We start from the raw sequence: 21,281 nt of genomic DNA on the forward strand, positions 1-21,281 counted from the left end.
CATAAATACCCTGGCTCTGTGCCAGACCCATGAGTCAGCGTAAAGAGCTGAAACGCAGCTTAACAGCTACATGAGAAAAATCCCCTCAAATATCCTCAAAATTGCTCCCCCAGCTCCCCCCCACCCCTCCTTTTCTGTTCAAATTTGGGTATCAGTGTTATTATTGGGGAGAGAAGGACAGTCTCAGCAGGATCTTGCAGTGCCCAGGGCCTGGGACTAAGGAAGGTGGAGACCTTCAGGGCAGAGGGAGGGCTGAGCTCATCTGAGAGCCTGCAGGCATCTGCATCATCCTCATTTCTGCTGGCAAATCAAAGCCTTTGCTTCAGTTGCCAATGCAAAGATTTGGAGCTAGAAGAGAAATAGAAATGTTTGTTTACTAATATAGTCAAAATTCACAGCATCAAGTTTTCCTTCTTTTTTCCCCCAGTACAAATAAAATTTTGCAGGGACCTCAGTTAAGGAAAAAAAAAAAAAAGACATTTCAAAGGTGAACTTGCACAAAAAGCACCAATAAAGCATCCAGCAGTTTCAAAGACTCAATTCCTAGATTCCTCTTCCTCATCCAGCATTCAATCCAATTTCACAGGTAGCTTTGGTTGCTCAAACTCCTTTTTTCAGGGAGCTCACTATTTGCTGCAAAGATTTCACCCAGGCCTAAGAAGGGGATTTTTCTCTTGTGCTTCTGTAGTACATAAATTGCTCAGTGGTCAGAGGAGCCTCCTGGATTAAACAAACAGGTGGAAAGCTGCAGAGGCTGAAGGACACTGAGCAGTCCCTGTGGCTTGGATGAACAGAAGGAGCTGCCATGGGATGTGCTGGGGGTTTAAAGTGAAGAAGTGAGGTGACAGCAGAGCTCCTGCCCTGCTCTGCAGGCATGCAGGACACGTGTGGCCGTGGTCTCTGCTCCAGGGTGCAGTGCTGCTGTCAAACACACAGCTGGGCACAGCTGGGCTGCAGCCCCACACAGGCCTGAGGGTGCTGCTGTGTTCTCCTCTCCCCTCTTCAATTTTGTGCTTCCAATCTCTGCAGTTTTAGTGCCCTGGCAAAGTTCTCCTTTCCTGGTGTTTCAAGGTCTCCTGGTGTTTTTGTTTGACTCCAGCTCAGAGCTGCTGTCTGATGGAGAGCGAGCAGCCCGTGTCCTCTCTTCAACCTGCTGCGAAGGAGGGAGAGCCTCTGCAGAGCAGGGGAACGTGTCCTCTCCCTGCCTGCACATCCAAACACCCCTGGGAATGCCCACAGGCACTCTGGCAGCACGGTGAGGGCTGGGCAGGAGGAGCAAGGCATGAGACAACAAATGAAGGCAGAAGCTGGCCACGGCTCCTCCGAGCACTGGGGCGCACCCAGGGCAGGAGGTGAAGCCAAGGCAGGCACAGAAAGCGCTGGGAGGGTGCTGGGAAGGAAGGTGGGTAAAAAAAGAGATGGGGAAAGAGAAGGAAATAGGCAAACTTGCAGATGAGGGCAGGTTTTGAACAGAGATAGTGGGAGGAAATCAGTGGTGCAGCACAAGGGGAACTGCGGGGTGGTGGGAGGGGAGGAGTGATCCAGCTGTGGGGTGTGGGTTCCCCAGAAGGCAAAAGCAAGGAACAAGAAAAGGAAATGGTGTTCAGGCCAGAGAGCTGCCACTGGTGAAACAATATCATAGAGAAAGATTCATGAGTAAGAACACTGACATTGATTATTCTCTATTAAACAAACAAACAATGGATTCAAGGGCTTGAAAAGTGCTGATGTCATGGGAAAGCTCTCAAATGTCTTACACGTGAAATAACCAGAGTCTGACTTAAAAAGGAAAATTAGATGAAGGAAATCAGTAAGAGAAGAGAGGACACAGGAGGGCACCAAGGGAAAGGCGAAAGTAGCAGCAGAATTGAGGGACTAAAAGAGACAGAGTAGATCTGGGATATTCATACTGATTTCAGTAGAAGGTCAGGGATGTTCATGCTGATTTCAGTAGAATATCAGGAATATTCATGCTGATTTCAGTAGAAGGTCAGGAGAGGATATCAGAGATTAGCTGAAGAATAAACCAGGATGCAAAAACAAGGTGCATTCATCTGGTACGGCTGAATTAAAAAGTGCTGTAGCAAGAAAAGTCAAAAGTAACTGTTATTTCATGCTCCACCTTCAGATGAGTAAAAAACCTTGCAAAGGTTGGTGGGAGGGGCTGTGACCTTGAGGACATCACCTGCACCAGGAAAGTTCACTGGGCAGGAATTCCCAACACACCCACAAGCTCTCCGAGTGTATCCTCACCACTGCAGGAAAATTGAGACGTGGGATGGTGCCACTGGCAGTTTGTACCTTGTAAATAGACCAAAAGAAGAAAAAGGATTGATTGATCAATCCCCAATATTTGTACAACACACCCTTATCACAGGCTGCCACTCACTCCCCTTCTGCAGGCACAAAGGCCAGCTCCTGCAGGCAGAACACTCAGGGCCAGCCCCAGCACTCACCAAGGCAGTGAAAGCTGCACTGCCACACCAGGACTTTCCCAGCACCCCCACCTGCAGACATAAGAGCCAGGAGCAGGTCTGGAGAGGAAAACCTCTCTAAACCCACCAAGAGCCACCACCAGGCTGACCTAAGAAGGATCTCAAGCCTTGGCAGGAAGGAAATGTTGCAGGCTGGTGGGCAAAGATCCACAGCTTGCGAGGTGACAAGTGAAAATCCCTGTGGATAGGAGCTGTCTGCTCACCCAGGGTGAAGCTGTGTCCCAGCTGCTCCTCCTCATCCTCGGGCTGAAGGAACGGGCACTGCCTGCCCCACCCTGCCAGGGATGCCTGCAGCCAGGGCAGTGCCCTGGTGTCAGGTGGGCACACCTGTGAGGTCACCTGGGTGCCTGGCATGGGATGCTCTGGGGTTTGCTTTGAGGGGATTTGCTCTGGAGGTGGTTTCCCCCTCCCACTGTGCACAGGAGCTGCAGTGGCAGGCAGGAATTGCAGCACAGCACAGCCCTCCAGCCCTGCAGCAGCCCTGGTTTCATCTCACAGCTAACCTCTACCCCTTCTCCAGTGCCTCCAATCCCTGCTGGGGCCTCCCTCCTGCTGCAGCATGTGGGGTGAGTGCCATCTCCAGAACTTTCTGGGAAGACCACCCAGACAGCTCCAAGCATTTCTCTCTGCCCATAGCTTGGAGATGAAATCCTTTTATACTTATATAGCTTTTTTCCTTCCTCTCACCCTCACATGGCACTTTAATACTTGTTACTTACCTTCTTCACTGCATTCTGGGGAGATTAATCACAAAGATCATCTCAAGGTGCAAACTTTGCACCTGGCTGGACACTTTGAAGGTCAGCAGCAAGCTGGTTTGTGTTTATTACATAAAACATGAAAGCACAACACTGCTGGTGCTGCACAGGCTCACTGCACTGCCACACTGGCAATAGACTCATATCAGGGACTTTAAAGGTCACAGCTGCTCATGAGGAGGGGAACCTCAAAATACAGTCTCCAAAAAGAGTGAATCAGAACAAGGCCCTCTGGCTACCTGAAATCAGGCCATGCTGGACAGCTCTGGTGTCATTGATGAAGGCTTTTAGGAAGAAAATGCTTTTAGGATGCTTCTAAAGTATCTCAGCACTGGGCTACTGAAAGATGCTTTAGCATTTAGATGAGACAATGCTATTTTATTTGCAGCTCTCCTTCCTGATAACATCCTTGAATTTCTCAGTTTCTGGCCTTGAGGAAATCACCCAGCCCATAATTCACTTGTGGAACAGGGTGGGCCTTCACCTGTAGTTCACAAAGCTGATGGAAATTTGGAAAATAATTGCCATGCTGCTGATCTCCAGCCTGGGAACTATGCCCAGAGAAAGCAGAGACTTACACAGAACCCCAGAGCAGAGCTGTGCTGCCAGGTTTGGTACCCCTGCAAAATGGGGTCTGCACCATCCTCAAACACCTGCAGCACCACTCATTGCTCTAAATTCTGGTTTCTTTAATCTGTTTTAAAAAGTCTGAGAATAAAGCCCTTGATTACAGGAATGCAACAATGTTCAGTGTAATGGCAAATACAAAGAGCAACACTGGTTTTTGAAAGCAAATGTCACTTTTGCAGAGGGCTGTGGTTTAGAGGGAAAGTCAGGGCACTACCAGAGGAAAACCATGGCATTTTCTACACAACTCTCACACACTGCTCCCATTAAAGGCCCTTCCACCTTCCATTAGGCAGCCATTGATTGGAATTAATTAAAATATCTCCTGTGCACTGGACTTGAAACTCATCAGTGCTTTGTCATTATCTGTGAGCTTTCTCCCCAGTTAAAGCAAATATTGTCCAATAATCTGGTTTGCAGTAAGTGTACAGAACATTTAGCTACAAAATACCCTGTGGCATTCAGGTATTTGACAAGCTGGAGGGTTTAAGGGTGTGCCTGGCATTTCTGTTTAGATATACAACTGTGCAATGTATTTTTTAATCCAAGCTCACATAGAAACTTGGCCTCAGAACCCTCTGGAACAGAAAAACTGCAAACATGTTTCTGGAGTCATAACCTCAGGCCCTTGGCTTGTTCTGGCACTTAACCCTTGAGATGAAACAGCCACGCTGTCCTGGCAGCCTGCTCAGTCACCTGGTTCTGCTGGCTGAGGCTTCATCTTCCAGTCTCCAGGTGGGTTTATTCTCAGGAATGTGGAAACCCAGGGCACTGGGAATATTTCTCTGTTTGCTTTGGGGTGTTCTGACTCCCAGGGCAGCCCTGACTTTGACCTTTATTCATGGAGAAAGTTTCCTGGACTTCAAGATAGACCAGAATCCACAAAAGTGTGCAATAGATTATAGAGAGCAGTGTGGGTGTGTCACTGGGTGAGAAATTGAGGTTTTGGGATTTTTAGTATGTTGTGGATGGAAGCAAGATGGAGGGCACAGGGTGTCATCCTGGGTTTCTTCTTCATGCTGCTTCTTCCTTCTCTCCATGGGTTTGGGTGGCATTTTGTAATTGGGCAGAAAACTCTGCATTGCATGCTTCCAGAGATGAGTTATTGGGTTAAAAAGGAAAATTATTGTATTTGCTGGGAAATGTCCTGACAAAGGCAGGAATGATGAATCTGACTCCATGTTCTCAGAAGGCTAATTTATTACTTTATTTATTATTATACTATTAGATATTATTTATTATTATACTATATTATATTAAAGAACACTATACAGTACTAAAGAATACAGAAAGGATACTTACTGAATGCTACAGAGATAATAATGAAAACTGGTGACTCTCTCCAGAGCCCTGACACAGCTTGGCCCTGAGTGGCCAAAGAGTGAAAACAACTCCCAGCAGAACCCAATGGAACAATCACCTGTGGGTGAACAATCTCCAAACACATTCCACACGTGAGCACAACACAGGAGAAGCAAATGAGATCAGAATTGTTTTCCTTTTATCTGAGGCTCCTCAGCTTCCCAGGAGAAAAACCCTGGGTGAAGGGATTTTTCCAGAGAATGTGAATGGCATAGAAAACAATCTAGGTGTCTTTTCCTAATTAGATACTTTAGTCTTTAAAGACCTTGTAACGAGAGATTGTTGGCTATTCTGTGCCTTCTAATGAAAAGCTGCTGAACTCACAGCAGTGAGATGTTTTACTGATAAGAAATAATAAACACCTGAGTGTGAACATGAACTGCTGCCTCACGTGCCTTCAGTCCAGACCCAGAGAAACCAACACAGGAGCTTCTCTCCAGCCACTCCCATGGCTCTGGTGCCTTCAGCCAGGTCCTGCTCCCTTCCCAGGAGTGAGCACACCCTTTGTCCCCTGGAGCAGCACCCAGAGCTGCTGTGCAAGGCTGGCAGTGCCACCCCTGACTCTGAGCCAGCCTCAGAGGGTCTGAGCTCAGCAGGACTTGGCCATCTGGGAAGGGAAGGAGCACAAGGAGACTGTGGATGCTGGAGCTGCTGCTGCCAGCCCGGGCAGAGCTGCCCCAGGGAAATGATCCTGACAGGCCATGCATCTTTAATGGTGCTCTCTGCACAGAACACATTTGATAGCTGAAGGCACAAAAGCCTCAGCAGGAGTGTCAGGAGCCTTTGTCCATCTTTCAGAGCCAGATCCAGTTTCTACAGTTGATGAAAGTCGCCCTGTTAGTTTTAGCAGGGCCTGAGGAAGGAAAGCTGCAGCTCGGGCTCACGGCTGTGAGAGTCAGGGGCTGGTTTGTAGGGATTTAAACACAGATATTCCATGCTTAGCACTTTCTCCTCTGTGAGAGGGATGGCTTTACTGGTCAGCTGCCCTGACAGTGATGATGCTGTGCAAACACAAGACTGCGGCAGCAGCATTCAAACAACCTGGGTCATGTTCTCAGAGTTCCCCTGTCACTCATGCCCACTGTTTCCAAAAGAGAACACAATGCCTTTGCTCTTTAAATCCACAAATTCACATTTAAATAATCAGCATTTAAGAACAGGGAGAATGAGAACAAAGCAACACCAAAAGACACATGAGGAGACAGCAGGAACTCAGCCCTTTATCAGAGTTCCCTGACATTCTGAATACAGACCCAAGGTTAAGGCAGCCAGCCCCAATTGAATATTCAGTATTACACAACGCACACAGCACTAAAAGCAACATCAGGATTCTTTTTCTCCCCCTGAGGCCACTGAGACCTGGTTTAATGTTGTATCAAGACACCCTGACAGAGCAGGACACACAGAGCAAACCCCATTCCCTGGTCATGGGGACACAGAGGTCACTCCTGCCCTAAACTTGGGGTTTGTTTTTTCAACCCCCCAAATTTCCCCACTTTTCTTGAGCTTTTAGCAAAGCAGATCAATGGGTTTTTTGCCTTTCCCTGTGCATTCAGCAAATCATTTGGGCATGGCTCTGCATCTATTGCAGGTCAAGATGTTCCTAATTGCTTTCACATGTATTCCAGCTAACCAGCCCTGGTCATGTTACACTGCAAATAAAAAACCATTTTTTCATTGAAATCCTAACGAGTAGGAAAAAATCAATATGACAACTGTAGCAGGAAAAGCGATGATGACAACACACACTGTCCTACAGTATCTAAAATGAGGGGGGGATATTGATTCTGATCAATATTAATTGGAAGTTTCCTGCTCTGAGTGCTTGTTGAAAGTCTGGTTCACAGCTGTACCACCTGGTCTGATCGTGGGCATTACTGTGCCACAGAGTTTGGCTGATATCTTTTGACACAAAGATGAACTTCCAGGAAAAAGAAATACTAAGGAAAAAAGGAGCAAAGAGCAAGATGATGGTTGTTTCACAAATGAGTTCTCCTCACATACTTCTCCATTTTATATGACATAAAGCTGTAATTTCTCATTCCCCTTGGAAGATTTGACCAGGCAGAGTGCAGAGGGCTTTATTTCAAGTTCTCATCCATGCCCAACATCCCCTCTTCAACTGCTGCTGCTTGTTTAACAATAACCACGTTCAACCATGCAGTTATTCTGCTGTTCTAAAGGTGACAGCTTGGATAAAAACTCACAGCACTGGGGATGAAGCTACCAAAAAGGAGCCTTGGCCACTCACATTACATAAACACACTTATTTCAGTCTGAAAGCACTCCAGGTGTTGTCTCAGTAGCCAGGACAAGCACAGAGCTACCACACTGCTCAAGCTCCCAGGAAAACACAAGTTTTGGCATTGGAAAATGTGAGAGGACCCTGTGTGAAGTTATTCCAAAGCACACAAGACGCTGCTCAATGTTGATAACTGCTTAGCATTAATTGATTTTTTTTTAATTCCACCCACAGGTGAAGGAATAAAGCCCTGATGTTTGAAATGAGCACTTTTGAAGGCTCAGCAGAATTAATGCTGTGATGACTCAGTGCTGGTTACCAGCAGAACTTGAACTGGTGGCACTAAAGAGGGACAGGGCCAACTCACAGCAGCACCTGTCCCAGTGCTCTGCAAGCCTAACCCCACTCATTTCCTAAAGGTTTTTGAGAAGGATTATTCTGGAGGAGAGGGAAAGAAGGGAAGATTTGTTATGGGTAATCTCAGTAATTCTTAAGGAGCTGCTGTATGTTTATAGTGATCAGAGAAATCCAGTTCTGCAGATTGGAGTGTGGGGGGAATTAGGGAGAGCTGTTCCCATGGCTGGAGATGGACAAGCTGCTCCTTGAGGAGATGTTTTGGCACCCAGGGAGATGGACAAGCTGCTCCTGGCTTTGAGGAGATGCTTTGGCACTTGTGCTAAGTCATTCCTGAGGAAAAGTGTTTAAAGTGGGAGACTTCTGCTCTGCCTTGTGCCAACAGACTGCAGCCAGCTCTGTCAGCTGGGATGGAGCCCTCTCAAGACAGCCACCAAAGCCTGCAGGTGTGGGATTAAACTACCCCTCCCTTCCTCAGAAACCCCTGCTCAGCACTTTGGGGCACTAAATAACATATAACACAGAATGCTGTGGCTAAGCTTCTTTGGTAAGGCCATAAATTTTCTTGGTAATAATGTTTTAGAGGCATATGGGGGGGTGAGGCATCAGTGAAGTCACCAGAAACACAGATTTACATCTATTAAATCTATTAAAGCTGCAGTGAGTATTCACAGTAAAATTATTTTCTTGGCTGTGCCTTAACAAATAATTTTAATACCTGGACTACAGCAGCATGGTGTTAAAATATCACTGCCTTCTATCAAGGAGATATTCCTATCCCTGACCATGAAACAGTGGGGAAAAAATCATCTAAATCTGAAATACAGTAGGGAAAAGGAAGGTTTCCAAAAGCAGTGAATGCTGGTTTAAGTCTGCTCCCAAATACCAACAGAAGCTTTGTCTTGTTATCAGGCTGGACACTTGCAAATCACCTCATAATGCCTGAAATACAAATTCTGCTGAGCAAGGGACAAAATCTTGCCTTTTCCCCTGGGTGGTGGGCTGTAAGTCCTCACTCAGGTGTGTACAAATAAAAATAAATGAAATACATACATCCATGAAGTGTAACTGAAGTTTCAGGTTTGACTTATTTTTTAAAAAATCTGTTTGCAGCTCTCATGGGCACAGAGATACTGAGGCTCACTTTGGAGGCCAGGGCTCTGGAGGTACCCCTGGCTTGGCAGCACTGTCCCCCAGCCCATGGAGAAGCCCTGGGAGCTGCCTGGGGAGCCCAGCTGCAGGTGGGAGATGTTGCAGGGACTGCAGGTTGGAGATGCCCCACTCCCAATTCACACGTGTGGGAGGGAGAGAGAAAAATCCTCTCCTGCTTCCTTTTACTGATTCATGCAGGCAGCTCCTTGCATTTCTTAAGACAAGAATTAGCAGAGTTAGTGGGTTGCTATCAATTCCTTCTCTCACTGCCTCTGCCCAGCACAGGCACACAGCAGCTCTGGAAGGGAAAAGTCCCTGTGGTTTCCTTGGGCTCTGACATGGCCTGGGGGACGCCCAATTCAGAGATCACCAAGAACTCTGAATGACCTCTGGACAGGCATGAGCCCTTCCCCTGCCCAGAGGGGCTGCAGGAGCAGCCAGAAATGCCAGGAGGAGGCACACTGGAGATGTGTACCTGGCTGGCCCCAGGCTCGCCCGGGTCACAACCTCGTTTGTCCTCTGACCACCTCACCCGGTGCTTCTGGGCACCTCCATTTGCTGGGAACTTAAAAAGAACCTAAAGCACTCCTGCTCAGGTTCCTGGGGCTCCAGCACACAGCAGGATGAGCCCCCAGCAGCATGAACCTCTCCAGAAGTCAGCCAGCACCCTGAGGGAATCACTCCTTTCCCCTCAGTGTCCTTCCACAGCGTGCCAAGGCAGCCCCAAAGAGGAGTGGCACCAAAACCACCTGGGATCAGACACTTCAACAGAGACCAGGAGCAGAAGAACAACTCAAACAGTAAATTTGTGCCCTCCATAGCACCCTCCTTTCACCATGGAGGTGACAGTCCCAGCCCCTCAGCAGTGGCCCAGCCCTGCCAGGCTGCAGCTCAGCGAGTCCCCAGCACACCTGGCAGGGGCACCAAGTGCTGCTGGCACACCTGGCTGAACCTGCTCAGCCTGACTGCTTCCCTTCAGCCCAGCCTGAGCATACCCACAGCTGGAGACAGCCCCTGGCTGCTGGCACTGAGCTGTGAGGCACAGACACTGCTGCCAAGGGTGTTGCAGTGGATTTTGCTCCCCTGCAGGTCCAGTTGTCCCCACTGTGACAATTGGCTTTTTCCCTTCCTTCTTCCTGCCCTAATCAGCCCCAGTGCCCAGCCTGGCCTTGCACAGGTGTGGCACAAATGGGGAGGGGTCTGGGAAAGAGAGAGTCCCCAGGGGCAGGAGAAGCAAAGCATAATCCATGGATAGATTCTTTTCAGGCAGCAGAGAGATGGGGAAACAGTCCTGCTGCTGGTGATCCCTGGAGAGATGCTTCTCTGAGCAGCTGCAGCAGGAAACACTCTCTGAGCCATCATTAAGCCTTCTCTTAATTCAAGAGTAAGGAGAATGTTATCTTAGATACATTTACAGCTTTCCTCCCTGTCTGCTGTGGGAAACCTGGGCTCTCCTACCTAGAGCAAGCCTCCTTCTCTTCTCCTCTCCTTCTCTTCTACCTAGAGCAAAGCCAAAGGGAGCCAGTGACCACTGCAGGGTTTCTGCAAGGAGCTCTGCTCACCAGGAGCCAGAGCCACCTGTCCTGCAGAAACACCATCCCAATTCCAACCCCAGCACACACCCATCCCAAACAGCTTGAGCCAAGCAGGGAGCTGAGCCAGGGGTCTAACAGGAGTTACAGGACTCCTTGGGAATACCTGAGCTGGGATACACTGGGGTTACTCTACTACAGAAGGAAAAGCAGCAAATCACAGACCTGTTTTCCTCCCCTCCTAACAGCAGCCATCAGTGCAAACCAACAGACCCCAAATTTCTGAAATCACACAGCTGAGAATCAAACCCCTGTGAGACAAAGCTGATTCCCAGCTGGACAACCTCCACACTCATTATTCCATCCCTCTGAGCTCATCTCCTGCCTACCCACACCTCCTCCACGGGCTGAGCCCACCAGCAGGCACTCAAATGCACCCACCAACACAGCACAGGCACAGCTGGGCAGGATCCCTTTTATTCTGCAAGGATTAGAAATGCTCCAACCAAATGTGCCATGTAATTATTGCAGTAATGTATAAAGCAGAGTGGAGGTGGTGAGTAGTTCATGGTGCCTTATTTAGTGGCAGGTGATTAGTTAAGTTACAGGGTTGGGGATTTATTTTTTTTCTTTCTTTCTTAATCTTTCACTCCTCTGTGAAAAATTCAATTTGCCTTAAGGCAGTGTTGAGAGCTGATACTGACCTAATCCCTGAGCAGCTGGACCTGACCTGCTGCAAATCCCCACCTCTATCACAAAACCACATTCCTCTCCCTGACAATACAATGGCCCCTGGATCCTTTTACCTTCAGACCCTGCTTAAAATGTGTGCTTCAAAGCACATTATATAATTGTGAATCAAGAGTCAGATCTGAGCCAGCAGGTGAAAATGTATTTGTCTTGTTCTGCCAGCCTGAAAAAGCAGCATTAAATATTTTCTTTAGTTCTTTGAAGGCTTCCAGGTTTTCCTTCTCCTCCCTTCCCTGTTTGGATCTTAATCTTTCTGCTCAGCAAACATTAATTCTCTTCTGTCCTGCTAGTGTTAAAATTGGCCTCTCTGTTGATCACTTTTGCTCCCTTCCCTGTGCACCTAATTGATCATCATCACTGCTAATGTCACCAGGAATCTGGGAGGGATACTTAACATCAGAGTTCTCCTGTGGAACAGCTCAAGGAGGAACTGCAGGCAGAAATGTGCATTTATTTCTTCTTCCAGCCCTGCAGTAACAGAGAGCTTGACGTACACTCTCCTCCCTCTGCATTCAGAAGTTTAAGCAAATAATTTGAAGGTTGTATTCTCGAGCACAAGGGTGTTCCAACACCCTCCCAGTGTCACCCAGCTGTATTCCTGATAATAGTGGCCTTGGACATGTGGGTGTCAGCGTGCAGCCATGTGGAAGGAAAAGGCACAAATGTATTTACATCCCATGAAAATGTGGGCTGGTGGCTCGGAGGTGAGCAGGGATGTGTGAGCAAAGCTGTGGCACATTGTACCAGGGTGTGCATGGAGCACATCCCAGCTGCACCATTCTGCTCCTGCTCGAGCCATTAGTGCTGCATTTCCACCAGGAGAAGATAAATGCTCCCAGGCTCCAGGAGTCGATGGCAGAATGTGCTGTGCTGGAGATAAAGGTGTCAGTGCTGGCATTGTGACCCCTGTGGGATGCACCAGGGACAGCCAGGGGTGCTTCACTCACAGCAGGGCAGCAATGCAGCCAGCAGACCCTGGAGAAAAAGAGCGAAGCATAAAGTCACACCAGGGCACCTTCCCAGAGCATCCCCACAGCAGTGTGCTGGACACTGAGTGCAGGAGCTTAGAGCTGAATGAAAATCACCCAGTCATGGCATGGGCTGGGCTGGAAGGGACCTCAGAGACCACCCAGCTACACCCCCTGCCGTGGGCAGGAACACCTTCCACTGCCCAAGGCTGCTCCAAGCCCTGTCCAACCTGGCCAGGGATCCAGGGGCAGCCACAGCTGCTCTGGGCACTCTGTGCCAGGGCCTCACCACCCTCACAGGGAGGAATTTATTCCCCATATTTAATCCAAATCTACCCTCTCCCAGTATAAAATGTCTCTGTGGGCACAGGCTCACAGGTTTATAAACCTCTCTGGAAAGAGTCACTGGAGGGCTGGGCATGACAGCAGGGTCATTGCTGCTTCTCTGCACATGCTCTGCTTCCCAAAATGGCCAGGGAATGCAGTTTTGACAAATATTGGAGGGAGCAGTGGAAAACAGAGCATATCCTGTGGAGCTCTGACAAGCAAAGGCTTTTCATTCTGTTTTCATGGAACAGTGCTGAGAGGAAAAGGGACAACTCTGGAAAATCCCACTGCTCCACCTGCACCTGGGTGTGCTTGTTTGGGCTGGGATGGAGTTAATTTTCTTCCCAGTGGCTGCTATGGGTCTGTTTTGGGTTTGTGCTGGACACAGAGCTGATAACACAGGGGTTGCCTTAAACTTCTCTTTCCAATAGCTAAATTATTTTAAAAATCTTGTCATTGACTCATTTGACGAAACTCTCTTTTCTCTGGAGAAATGATTCCATCGTTCTGTTCAGTAAGGCAGAAATTGAGCATGATCATATTAATTATAGTTCTTCATTTAACATAAAGCTGTAATCAAATGGCTTTTATGTCTAAACAGTTCTGGCAGTGCTACTAAAAAATTGTGTCATTAAAGGCTTGCCCTTAACTTCAAAATATTGGAATTATACATCTCAGAAAAAATTGATGCCACACTGAGAGGTACAACCTTTTTATTTTCAAGCAGAAACACGAACGTGCAAAACACTTTTAAAATAAACATATTTTGGCTTTAATTTCCAGGAAGATCTGAAATTATATATATATATATATATAGATAGATATTTATAATAATATAAAATACAAGGATGGTTTTTGCTTAGATTTAAGCCATGGTGCCTTCTTTTGAAAGGAAGGGGCAGCCTGGTTGGACCTTTTCTGACAAAGCCCACTAAACAAAAATATGTCAAGGACATGAAGTCTGCAAAGCAGGAGAACTGGAATCTGGAATTCTGGCAGGGCTGGACTTACTGGGCTCCTACCAGCCTGATGGGGACTGCTGGTGTCTGTGGCTCCAAAGTCAGCCTCAGATTTGAAGACTGATTTCCTGAGCCAGAAAACCCAGGAGCATTTCTGTCTGCGTTTCAGGAAAACACTTCCTTCAATTCAGGAGCTGGAGCTGCTCAAACAGCCGCCTACAAGGAAGAAAAATAGGAAATGGTCAGTGGGGCTGCTCAGAACGAGTCACGGAGGGTTCCTTCTATGGGAAACACCAAATTGCTATTTTGGGTCCAAAATCACAACAGTGGTGTTTGGAGGGGTAATTTTTTTGTTGTTTTCTTAATATCTACTTTACCAGAGCAGGGACATTCCCATGTGAACCAGTTCCACTTCCCACATGGCTCTGTAGCTCAGTCCCTGCTGCCAGCCCCAGCAGAGGGGTGTTGGAGAGCACTTGAAAGTTAAAGCTCTCCTGAAACAGTGACCATCTACTTAACCCCTTCCCATAAAGCCCAGAGCTTGAGATAAAACCCCTCTCTCAGCCCTGCTTCCCAGAGTGTAAGGGTGCACCTTGATACCTGGTAAAATCAATTGTTGGTGGCTGCTGGCTCCTGGGACTGAAGTGACACTGCTTGTAAAACTCCCATCCACAGCTCCTAAATTCATAATTAAATACACATTTCCAAGGTCTCTGTAAGACACAGAGCACAACCAGTGCTTGTACCTATTTCAAATCCCAGCATGTAAAATTGCAGTAGGTTGAAGGTGATATAACGTTATAAAGTGCACTTTGAGTTGGGTAAACACACTCAAGGGGTTTATGGTTCCTGGGAATTGTCATCTCTGCTGCCTGGGGAGGCTGTTGTGTGGTGAAAAACAGTATTAACTATGATTCCTAGCATGTATCCAAGAGACTGGGCTCAGGGGGAGTTCAGATATGAGTGATTCCCTCCATTTTTGCATCATTATAGAAGCTGTTTTCACCCAGTACCTGGACAAATGGATCAGGGCAGCAAGGGGCAGAAAGAGCCTCCTGTGAGCAGGAGCTGTGGTGAAAGGCACGGGTGTGGCAGTTTTACAGCACAGGGGCAAGCCAAGCCCTGGGGAGCTGGGGAATCATCCCTGGCAGCCCGGACTCAGTGCAGCCCCTGGGGGAGGAGGCCTGAGCAAAGCTCTCCAGGATCACATGTTGGGAATCTCCACCTCTCCCAGGCATGAACCCGAAGCATGAACCCAATACAAAAAGCTCTGTATCCTCCTAGTTCTTCTCTCCTGAGAAAAACTCCACAAATTCCCAGAGCTGCCCAGTCGCATCTTCTCCCCCTGCCGGCGCTGCAGCACCACCAGCTGCTCTCAGCCACCTTTGCTGCTGGCCAGGGACATTGCTGGGGCACGGGAGGGCAGGGCTGGGCACAAATCACCGTGGGGAAATAGATTTGTAAAGAATTCTTCAAACCCGAGAGAAAGTTTACACAATTTTGCTACATTGTGTAGCAAAAGCTAATAGGCTAAAAAACATTTAAAAGGTATTTTGACCAAGAAATAGGTTTGCTTCTGGTAGAATAGCATTAAGTTTTGCATCTCTTATGTCTTACCTTTAATTGAGACTGATAATAGAATAAAATATTCTATTTTGACTGATAATAGAATAAATATTATATTCTATTTTCTCTGAAAAACTAAGAGTAATCCAACCCAGCAGGCTGGGGACAGCCCACAATGGGCAATGTGCAGTGCCAGGACAGCAGGACCGCAGCCCCTGGCCAGGGCTGGATGAGCCCGGCTCAGCTCTTCCCGTTCCCAGGCCAGGGGACATCCCGGGGCTGAATATCAAAGGCCTCCTGCAAACCAAGTCAGGCAAAAAGCATAAATAAACCCTCCAGAGGAGTCACAGCAGTTCCCACAACAAGAAGTTAGCAGCGGTTAACAAAGGATAAAAGCAAATAACCGAGCCCCCAGTTCCTTCCATCGGCACCACCCCGGAGCAGGAGGGTGTCCATCGCTGCTGGAATCAAAGCCTTCCTCTCCATTGTTCCCGAGGCAGCCAGGACAGCCCGTGGCTGTCTGCCACAGCAGAGCTGGCTGGAAGGAGCCTGCAGCTCCTCCTGCTGCTGTCCCTGCTCCTCTGGCCGGGCAGGAGCAGAGCCGGGCTCGCCGCGTCCCCTCCCAGCCCTGCCCTGCTGGGCACAGCTTGGGGCTGGCCCAGCCTGGGGCTGCAGGCTCGGCAGCATCCCCAGCCCGTGGCATTCACATTCTCTGAAAAATCCCTTCACCCAGGGTTTTTCTCCTGGGAAGCTGAGGAGCCTCAGAGAAAAGGAAAACAATTCTGATCTCATTTGCTTCTCCTGTGTTGTGCTCACCTGTGGAATGTGTTTGGAGATTGTTCACCCACAGGTGATTGTTCCATTGGGTTCTGCTGGGAGTTGTTTTCACTCTTTGGCCAACCTGTGTCAGGACTCTGGAGAGAGTCACCAGTTTTCATTATCTTTTTAGCATTCTGTCTGTATCCTTTCTGCATTCTTAAATATAGAATAGTTTAGTATTCTTTAATATAATATAGATCATAAAATAATAAATCAGCCTTCTGAGAACTTGGAGTCAGACTCATCATTCCTGCCTTCATGGGGCCACCCTGAGAATACAATACCAGCCCAGCACTCCAATGTGATGCTCAGTCCCACATGGTGTTGGTACCCAAACTCATCTGGATGCTTTCACCTGTCCTGTCAACACATGTGAGAGGACAGGGCTGTGGGGTGGATCCCACTCCAGGAGCACTGTGCTCCCGGGTCCCTGGCTGTGTAGCAGTGACCAGCTGGGATGATTTCCCATCCCCTCCCTGTTTTACACACAAATCACATTGCTCCTATTCCTGTACTTCCCCCCAAACATCTCCTGGAGCTCACTTCCAGGACCAGGCTGGAGGAACCTTTGATCCAACAAGCCTGTATGTTTATTAAGGGAAGTTAATGACTGAGTCTGCATAAAACTATTTTGACTTAACCACCTTTATGGTGTCTATATGGAGACTTTGGCCACATGGCAGCCTGAGTTCTGCTGGTCTCCCCATCTACTTTTGCAAGGATGCAAATTTCTGCTTCACCCACAGGGAACTTGCTCCAACAGGGTCTCAATCAATGACAATACTTGTAAAAATCAAGCAGAAAATAGTTATTGAATAGGGAGGCAAAAACTCTGCTCACCATTACCAGCAAAAACAAGGTTTGATGTCATGGACTATCTTTCAGGGAGACTTGTATCCTAAATGGGGCTTTTCATGAGAAATCCACTTAGTATTCCTCTAAAATTCCAGGAGGGTGAAATCCCCCACTCCTTCATCTCATTAAGGATGAAAGAATGCCAGGTATGTGGCAGGAATCTGGGGTGAGAGGAGGAGTGGGGTATATTTTAACCAAGTTGTAGAATGGGGAAAAATAAACTGAGCTAAGGATTGAGGATATGAAATATATTTCCCAAAGCTCAGAAGCAGTGTCAGCCAGGAGAAATGTGCTAATGCACAAGGAACACAAAACTGTGTTTAAAGGTTACATGTCATAGTGGATGCACTCAAGAAAGCTCTTTGGGACCCTCTCAAGGCATTTTGCCTTTGGAGCACTGAGATTTTATCAGTTGATGGCTTCTAGATCAGGTGGATTTATCTAAGTGTAGCAGACAAAATGCTAAAAGGCAGCAGGTGGCTCAAGATGAGGGGGTGACAGAGACTTCTGTGTACCCCAGAGGACTTCTGGGCATTCTAGCAGGGACTGAGTTATTTCTAAAATGCTGTGGGGAAGCCCTGTGATGCTCTCAAAGCAGAGCAGGAAGATCAGACCAACAGGACTGCTCCTCATCTGGGGCTGCTGTTCAGGTGCAGAACAAGTGTCAGTGAGGCAGGACAGTTTTACCCATCGGTATTCTCCTTTGAAAGGGATGAAAACACCCTGAAGAACAAAACCTCCACATCAAATTGTTTAGTGGAAAGATAAGACTGGACCAAAAACTGTTTGCACAGACTGGAACTTGCTGCCAAGCAAGCTCAGACAAGGCAGTGAGTGCCCAGCCTCCCAGGCTTGTACATAAGGAGCCATTTAGGAGCAGGGAGCACACTCCAGGGAGAGCTGCAGAAACAGAGTGATTGTTTGGAGAGAGGGAAATCAGCCTCTGCTGCAGCCAACAGCCTCCCAACCCTCCTGAGCATCAGGGCACTCAGGAAAGTGTCCCCACAGCCTTTTGGTGGCAGGTTGCCATCATCCCTCAAACCTTCTCCCACCCAGAGGTCCACCATGCATCCTTGCCCTTCACCTAAATCAGGAAGGCACCCAGTGCCCCATGGTCTCCCTGCTATCCAATACTCTATCACCCACTATATTCCTAAAAGGCTCAAGCAAGGGGAGCTTTCCAAAGGTCTCTCTCCTCTGGAACTCATTTGACATAGGTTTGAACAAAGCCACACTTTTCCCCTGCATGTTCTGATGCTCATTGGTTTAGCCAGACCTGTGACAAGCTTCCCTGGGGATGAGCTTCCTCCTGATGGAACAGCCTGACTACTGGAAGTGCAGGAACTTGGATGCCTTCACAGAACATCACTGACAACACAAAAATGCTTTCCCCATCAGCACTGCATATTGACCTCCTGTCAGATGAGGGGAGAAGCTGTTTCATATTTCCCCTCAGTTCTGAAATAATTCAAAAGCTAAAAAAATACTGTCCTGACTAAACCCAGGAATTTTAAGAGCACAAAAGTTTCTCAGTCAGACCATAAATCCAGCTTGCTTCTTGGTCTGATAGTGGGGAACAGCAATTGTTTAAAAATAAAAGTATACCTGCACAGAGTGATTCTAACCATACTTGAGACTTCTGCTGGCTTCAGGAAAGGAGTGGTTTGAAGATTTTACCGCTTGGCACACTGTGCAGTGAGCACAGATGGACCAAGTCTCCATGATTTTACTTGACCTCTTCCTTCCCCAGAGGAGTTGTGCACTCTGTCAAAGCCTCAGCCAGCACCACTCTCAGGTTGGCTCTGCTGAGACAGAACTGAGGGCAGAGCAACAGCTGTGAATTGTCACGAGCAAACATTGCTATGAGCTGGATCCATGAAAATGGTTCTTTCATCATGGCCTCTGCTGCATTAGGAAATGGGAACCAAACCCACTGCTCAAAAAGAGAAAGAAAAGACCCCTAAGGGTACAAAAAAAGCAATTAACTTAAAAATAAACAACCAAAAAAAAAATCACTTGAAACTATGACACCTTGCTAACATGAGGGCTGAGATTGTGTGAACAAGGAGGGGGAAAAGGTGTTTGTCAACTACACACAGGAAGCTGAGTGCCTGAAAAGGAATGAAAGGAGCTGAAAATCTCTTGGCAAACCATGCTCAGGGTCTGAGCCATTGAAACCCGAGTTCTGCTGCAGCTGATGCTCAGGGAGCAGTGGGAGTAAGCAGTGGGGATCAGCACAGCTGCCTGTGCCTGGCGTTCCCAGCCATCGCTGGAAATCCCACCATATGACTTTGGGGATAATGTTAAATCCATTACAGCATTCTCCTCTCCCCTGCTCATCCCACACAAGCTTCAAAACTTGTGGTTTATGACTGACTGCCAAAGGATCACTGTGGGCTGTCTCTGGAGGGATAATCCTAAATTTTAAGTGACACTTCACGGGCATCTTCTCTTTCTTCTGAGATGCTGTCTTACACAGCACATTAAGCATTCCAGAGATTAATAACTGGAGCAGAGAGTTCTAATCTTGGTGTCCTAGCAGAGATTTAGCAAAGAACATGTTTGAAGTTGCTGTGGCACAGGAAGCATAAGAAGCCTTGAAGCCCCAAAGCGAGGCTTGTCGGCAGCTCCAAAGGAAATCTGGGACATGGGACACGTGATGGATGTTCAGTCTCCAGGGCTGCTCACTGACGTGGTGTTTCCACCCAGAGCAGATCTTAGGGACCCTGTGAAAGGTGGGACCCAGTTTGAGCTCTCTTTTAAATAGACCAAACTCAGCACTGCTGTGAAATCATACTTTCGTATTCTTTGACCTGAATTAGGGCACAAATGAATTGTATAACCAGGTTACAGGTTGCTTTGAACTTCATTTTACCAAGGACCAAATGGGAACCACTTGGCCATCTCAGACCTGGGTCAGCTTGGAGGACACTGCCAGGATAAGCATAGCAATGATTCTGAGGCTGCTGGCACAGCAGCTCGCTCAACAGCAGCTCTGCCATCACTTGCCAAAGGCTCTCACGGCAGCACTTTGAGATTGCTGTCCACAGCAGGATTATTTTTCCTCTTACTGCTCCTCATCCAACCAAAAGTCCACTAAAAAGAGGCCTATCAGGTGACTTTTGACCCTCTCAGGGGGCATAAACCAATGACAGGAGACAGCCCAAGCCCCTTCTGGGTTTGGAGAGCTCTGTGCCACTCACATGGAAAACAACCAAATTCTTCTGCACATGGGGGTGAGAAAACCTTGCCACAAGTGTCCCAATGGTGAAGCTCCACAAGGACTCCAACACTACTGTCTGAAATGACACTGTTGTGTCCTCCTGCCCTCAGCACCACACTCCCATTTCTCTCCTGCCAGCACCAATGTGCAGGTAGCACCACAGCAAATCATTACCAGGGAACTGAACTGAAATGACTAAAATTCATCCCATTCTACAAGATTAATGATTTTCATGGTGCTGCTCCAAGCACCTGAATGGCCACCAGCACACTCAGAGCAGCCTGTGACAGTGATCACCTGGCCCAAGTTCATCAGTTACTCTGGCTACTGTGGCACAAAGTAACAAATTACCAGCTCATATTCAGGATATTATAAAATTCTGCTTCCTTAAAGCTGTTTAATCAGCTGCTCTGGCACCTCTTTGAGAATTAGACAGCTCTGCTTTGAATTAATGCAAGAGAAGTGGCTGGCACAATTTGGCTGTAGATTTAGAAGTCACATAATCATGCATTATAGATGCCCTTTCAGGCCCTAATTCTGGAACTTTTTTATGCACAACACACTTATCTATTTAGCAGGCAACACCAAGTATCAGAAGCATTTCCATACCTTGGGTAGTCCTTTTGCCTAAAGTAAAGCTAAAGATGGGTCAGAGAGGGGTCATATAGCAATGGGACAGCATGGCCTCCAGGTCACTGAGATCAGAAAAGACATCTTCGGTGTAACTTGGCTGGTTTCAGCACAGCACGTTTCTCCACATTCTTTACCACCCACAGAATTCCCTTAATTGTCCTAAAAACTGCCTCCAGGCAGCCAGGGATGGGATCAATAACCCAAACTTGAGGTCACCTGGAGGCAGCCAGCTCCCTTCTCCTGCCCTGCCCAACAGCCCGTGAGGAACGGGCAGGGGCCACCAAGACCAGCATCCCACCTGGGACTGGCCAGTGCTGGGTGCCACAGGAACTGTGTGAGAGCAGGTCTGCAACAACCCTTCCCTCACAGGCTCTCTGAAAAACACTCAATGCACAGGTGAGACCTCAATATTTGCCCACAAATTTCTCTTTTATAAAAAATTGTAAATCTCAGTAATACTTTTGAATCCAAAATTCTTATCCTGTGGCAACCAACTTCAGCAAAAGCAAGTTTCTCATGTTCTTTGCTTTGAATCTGCCAGATGACAGCTTACCTTGATGCTCTGCAGCCCTTGGGGATACCAAACATCACTTCTATACCTTCTTCATTTCGGTTACAGTCTGGATATTTTCCCCATTACCTTGCCTTTTCCAGCTTTT

Source organism: Fringilla coelebs, assembly GCF_963513975.1.
Source record: "Fringilla coelebs genome assembly, chromosome: 18".
In the NCBI taxonomy this organism is placed as follows: domain Eukaryota; kingdom Metazoa; phylum Chordata; class Aves; order Passeriformes; family Fringillidae; genus Fringilla; species Fringilla coelebs.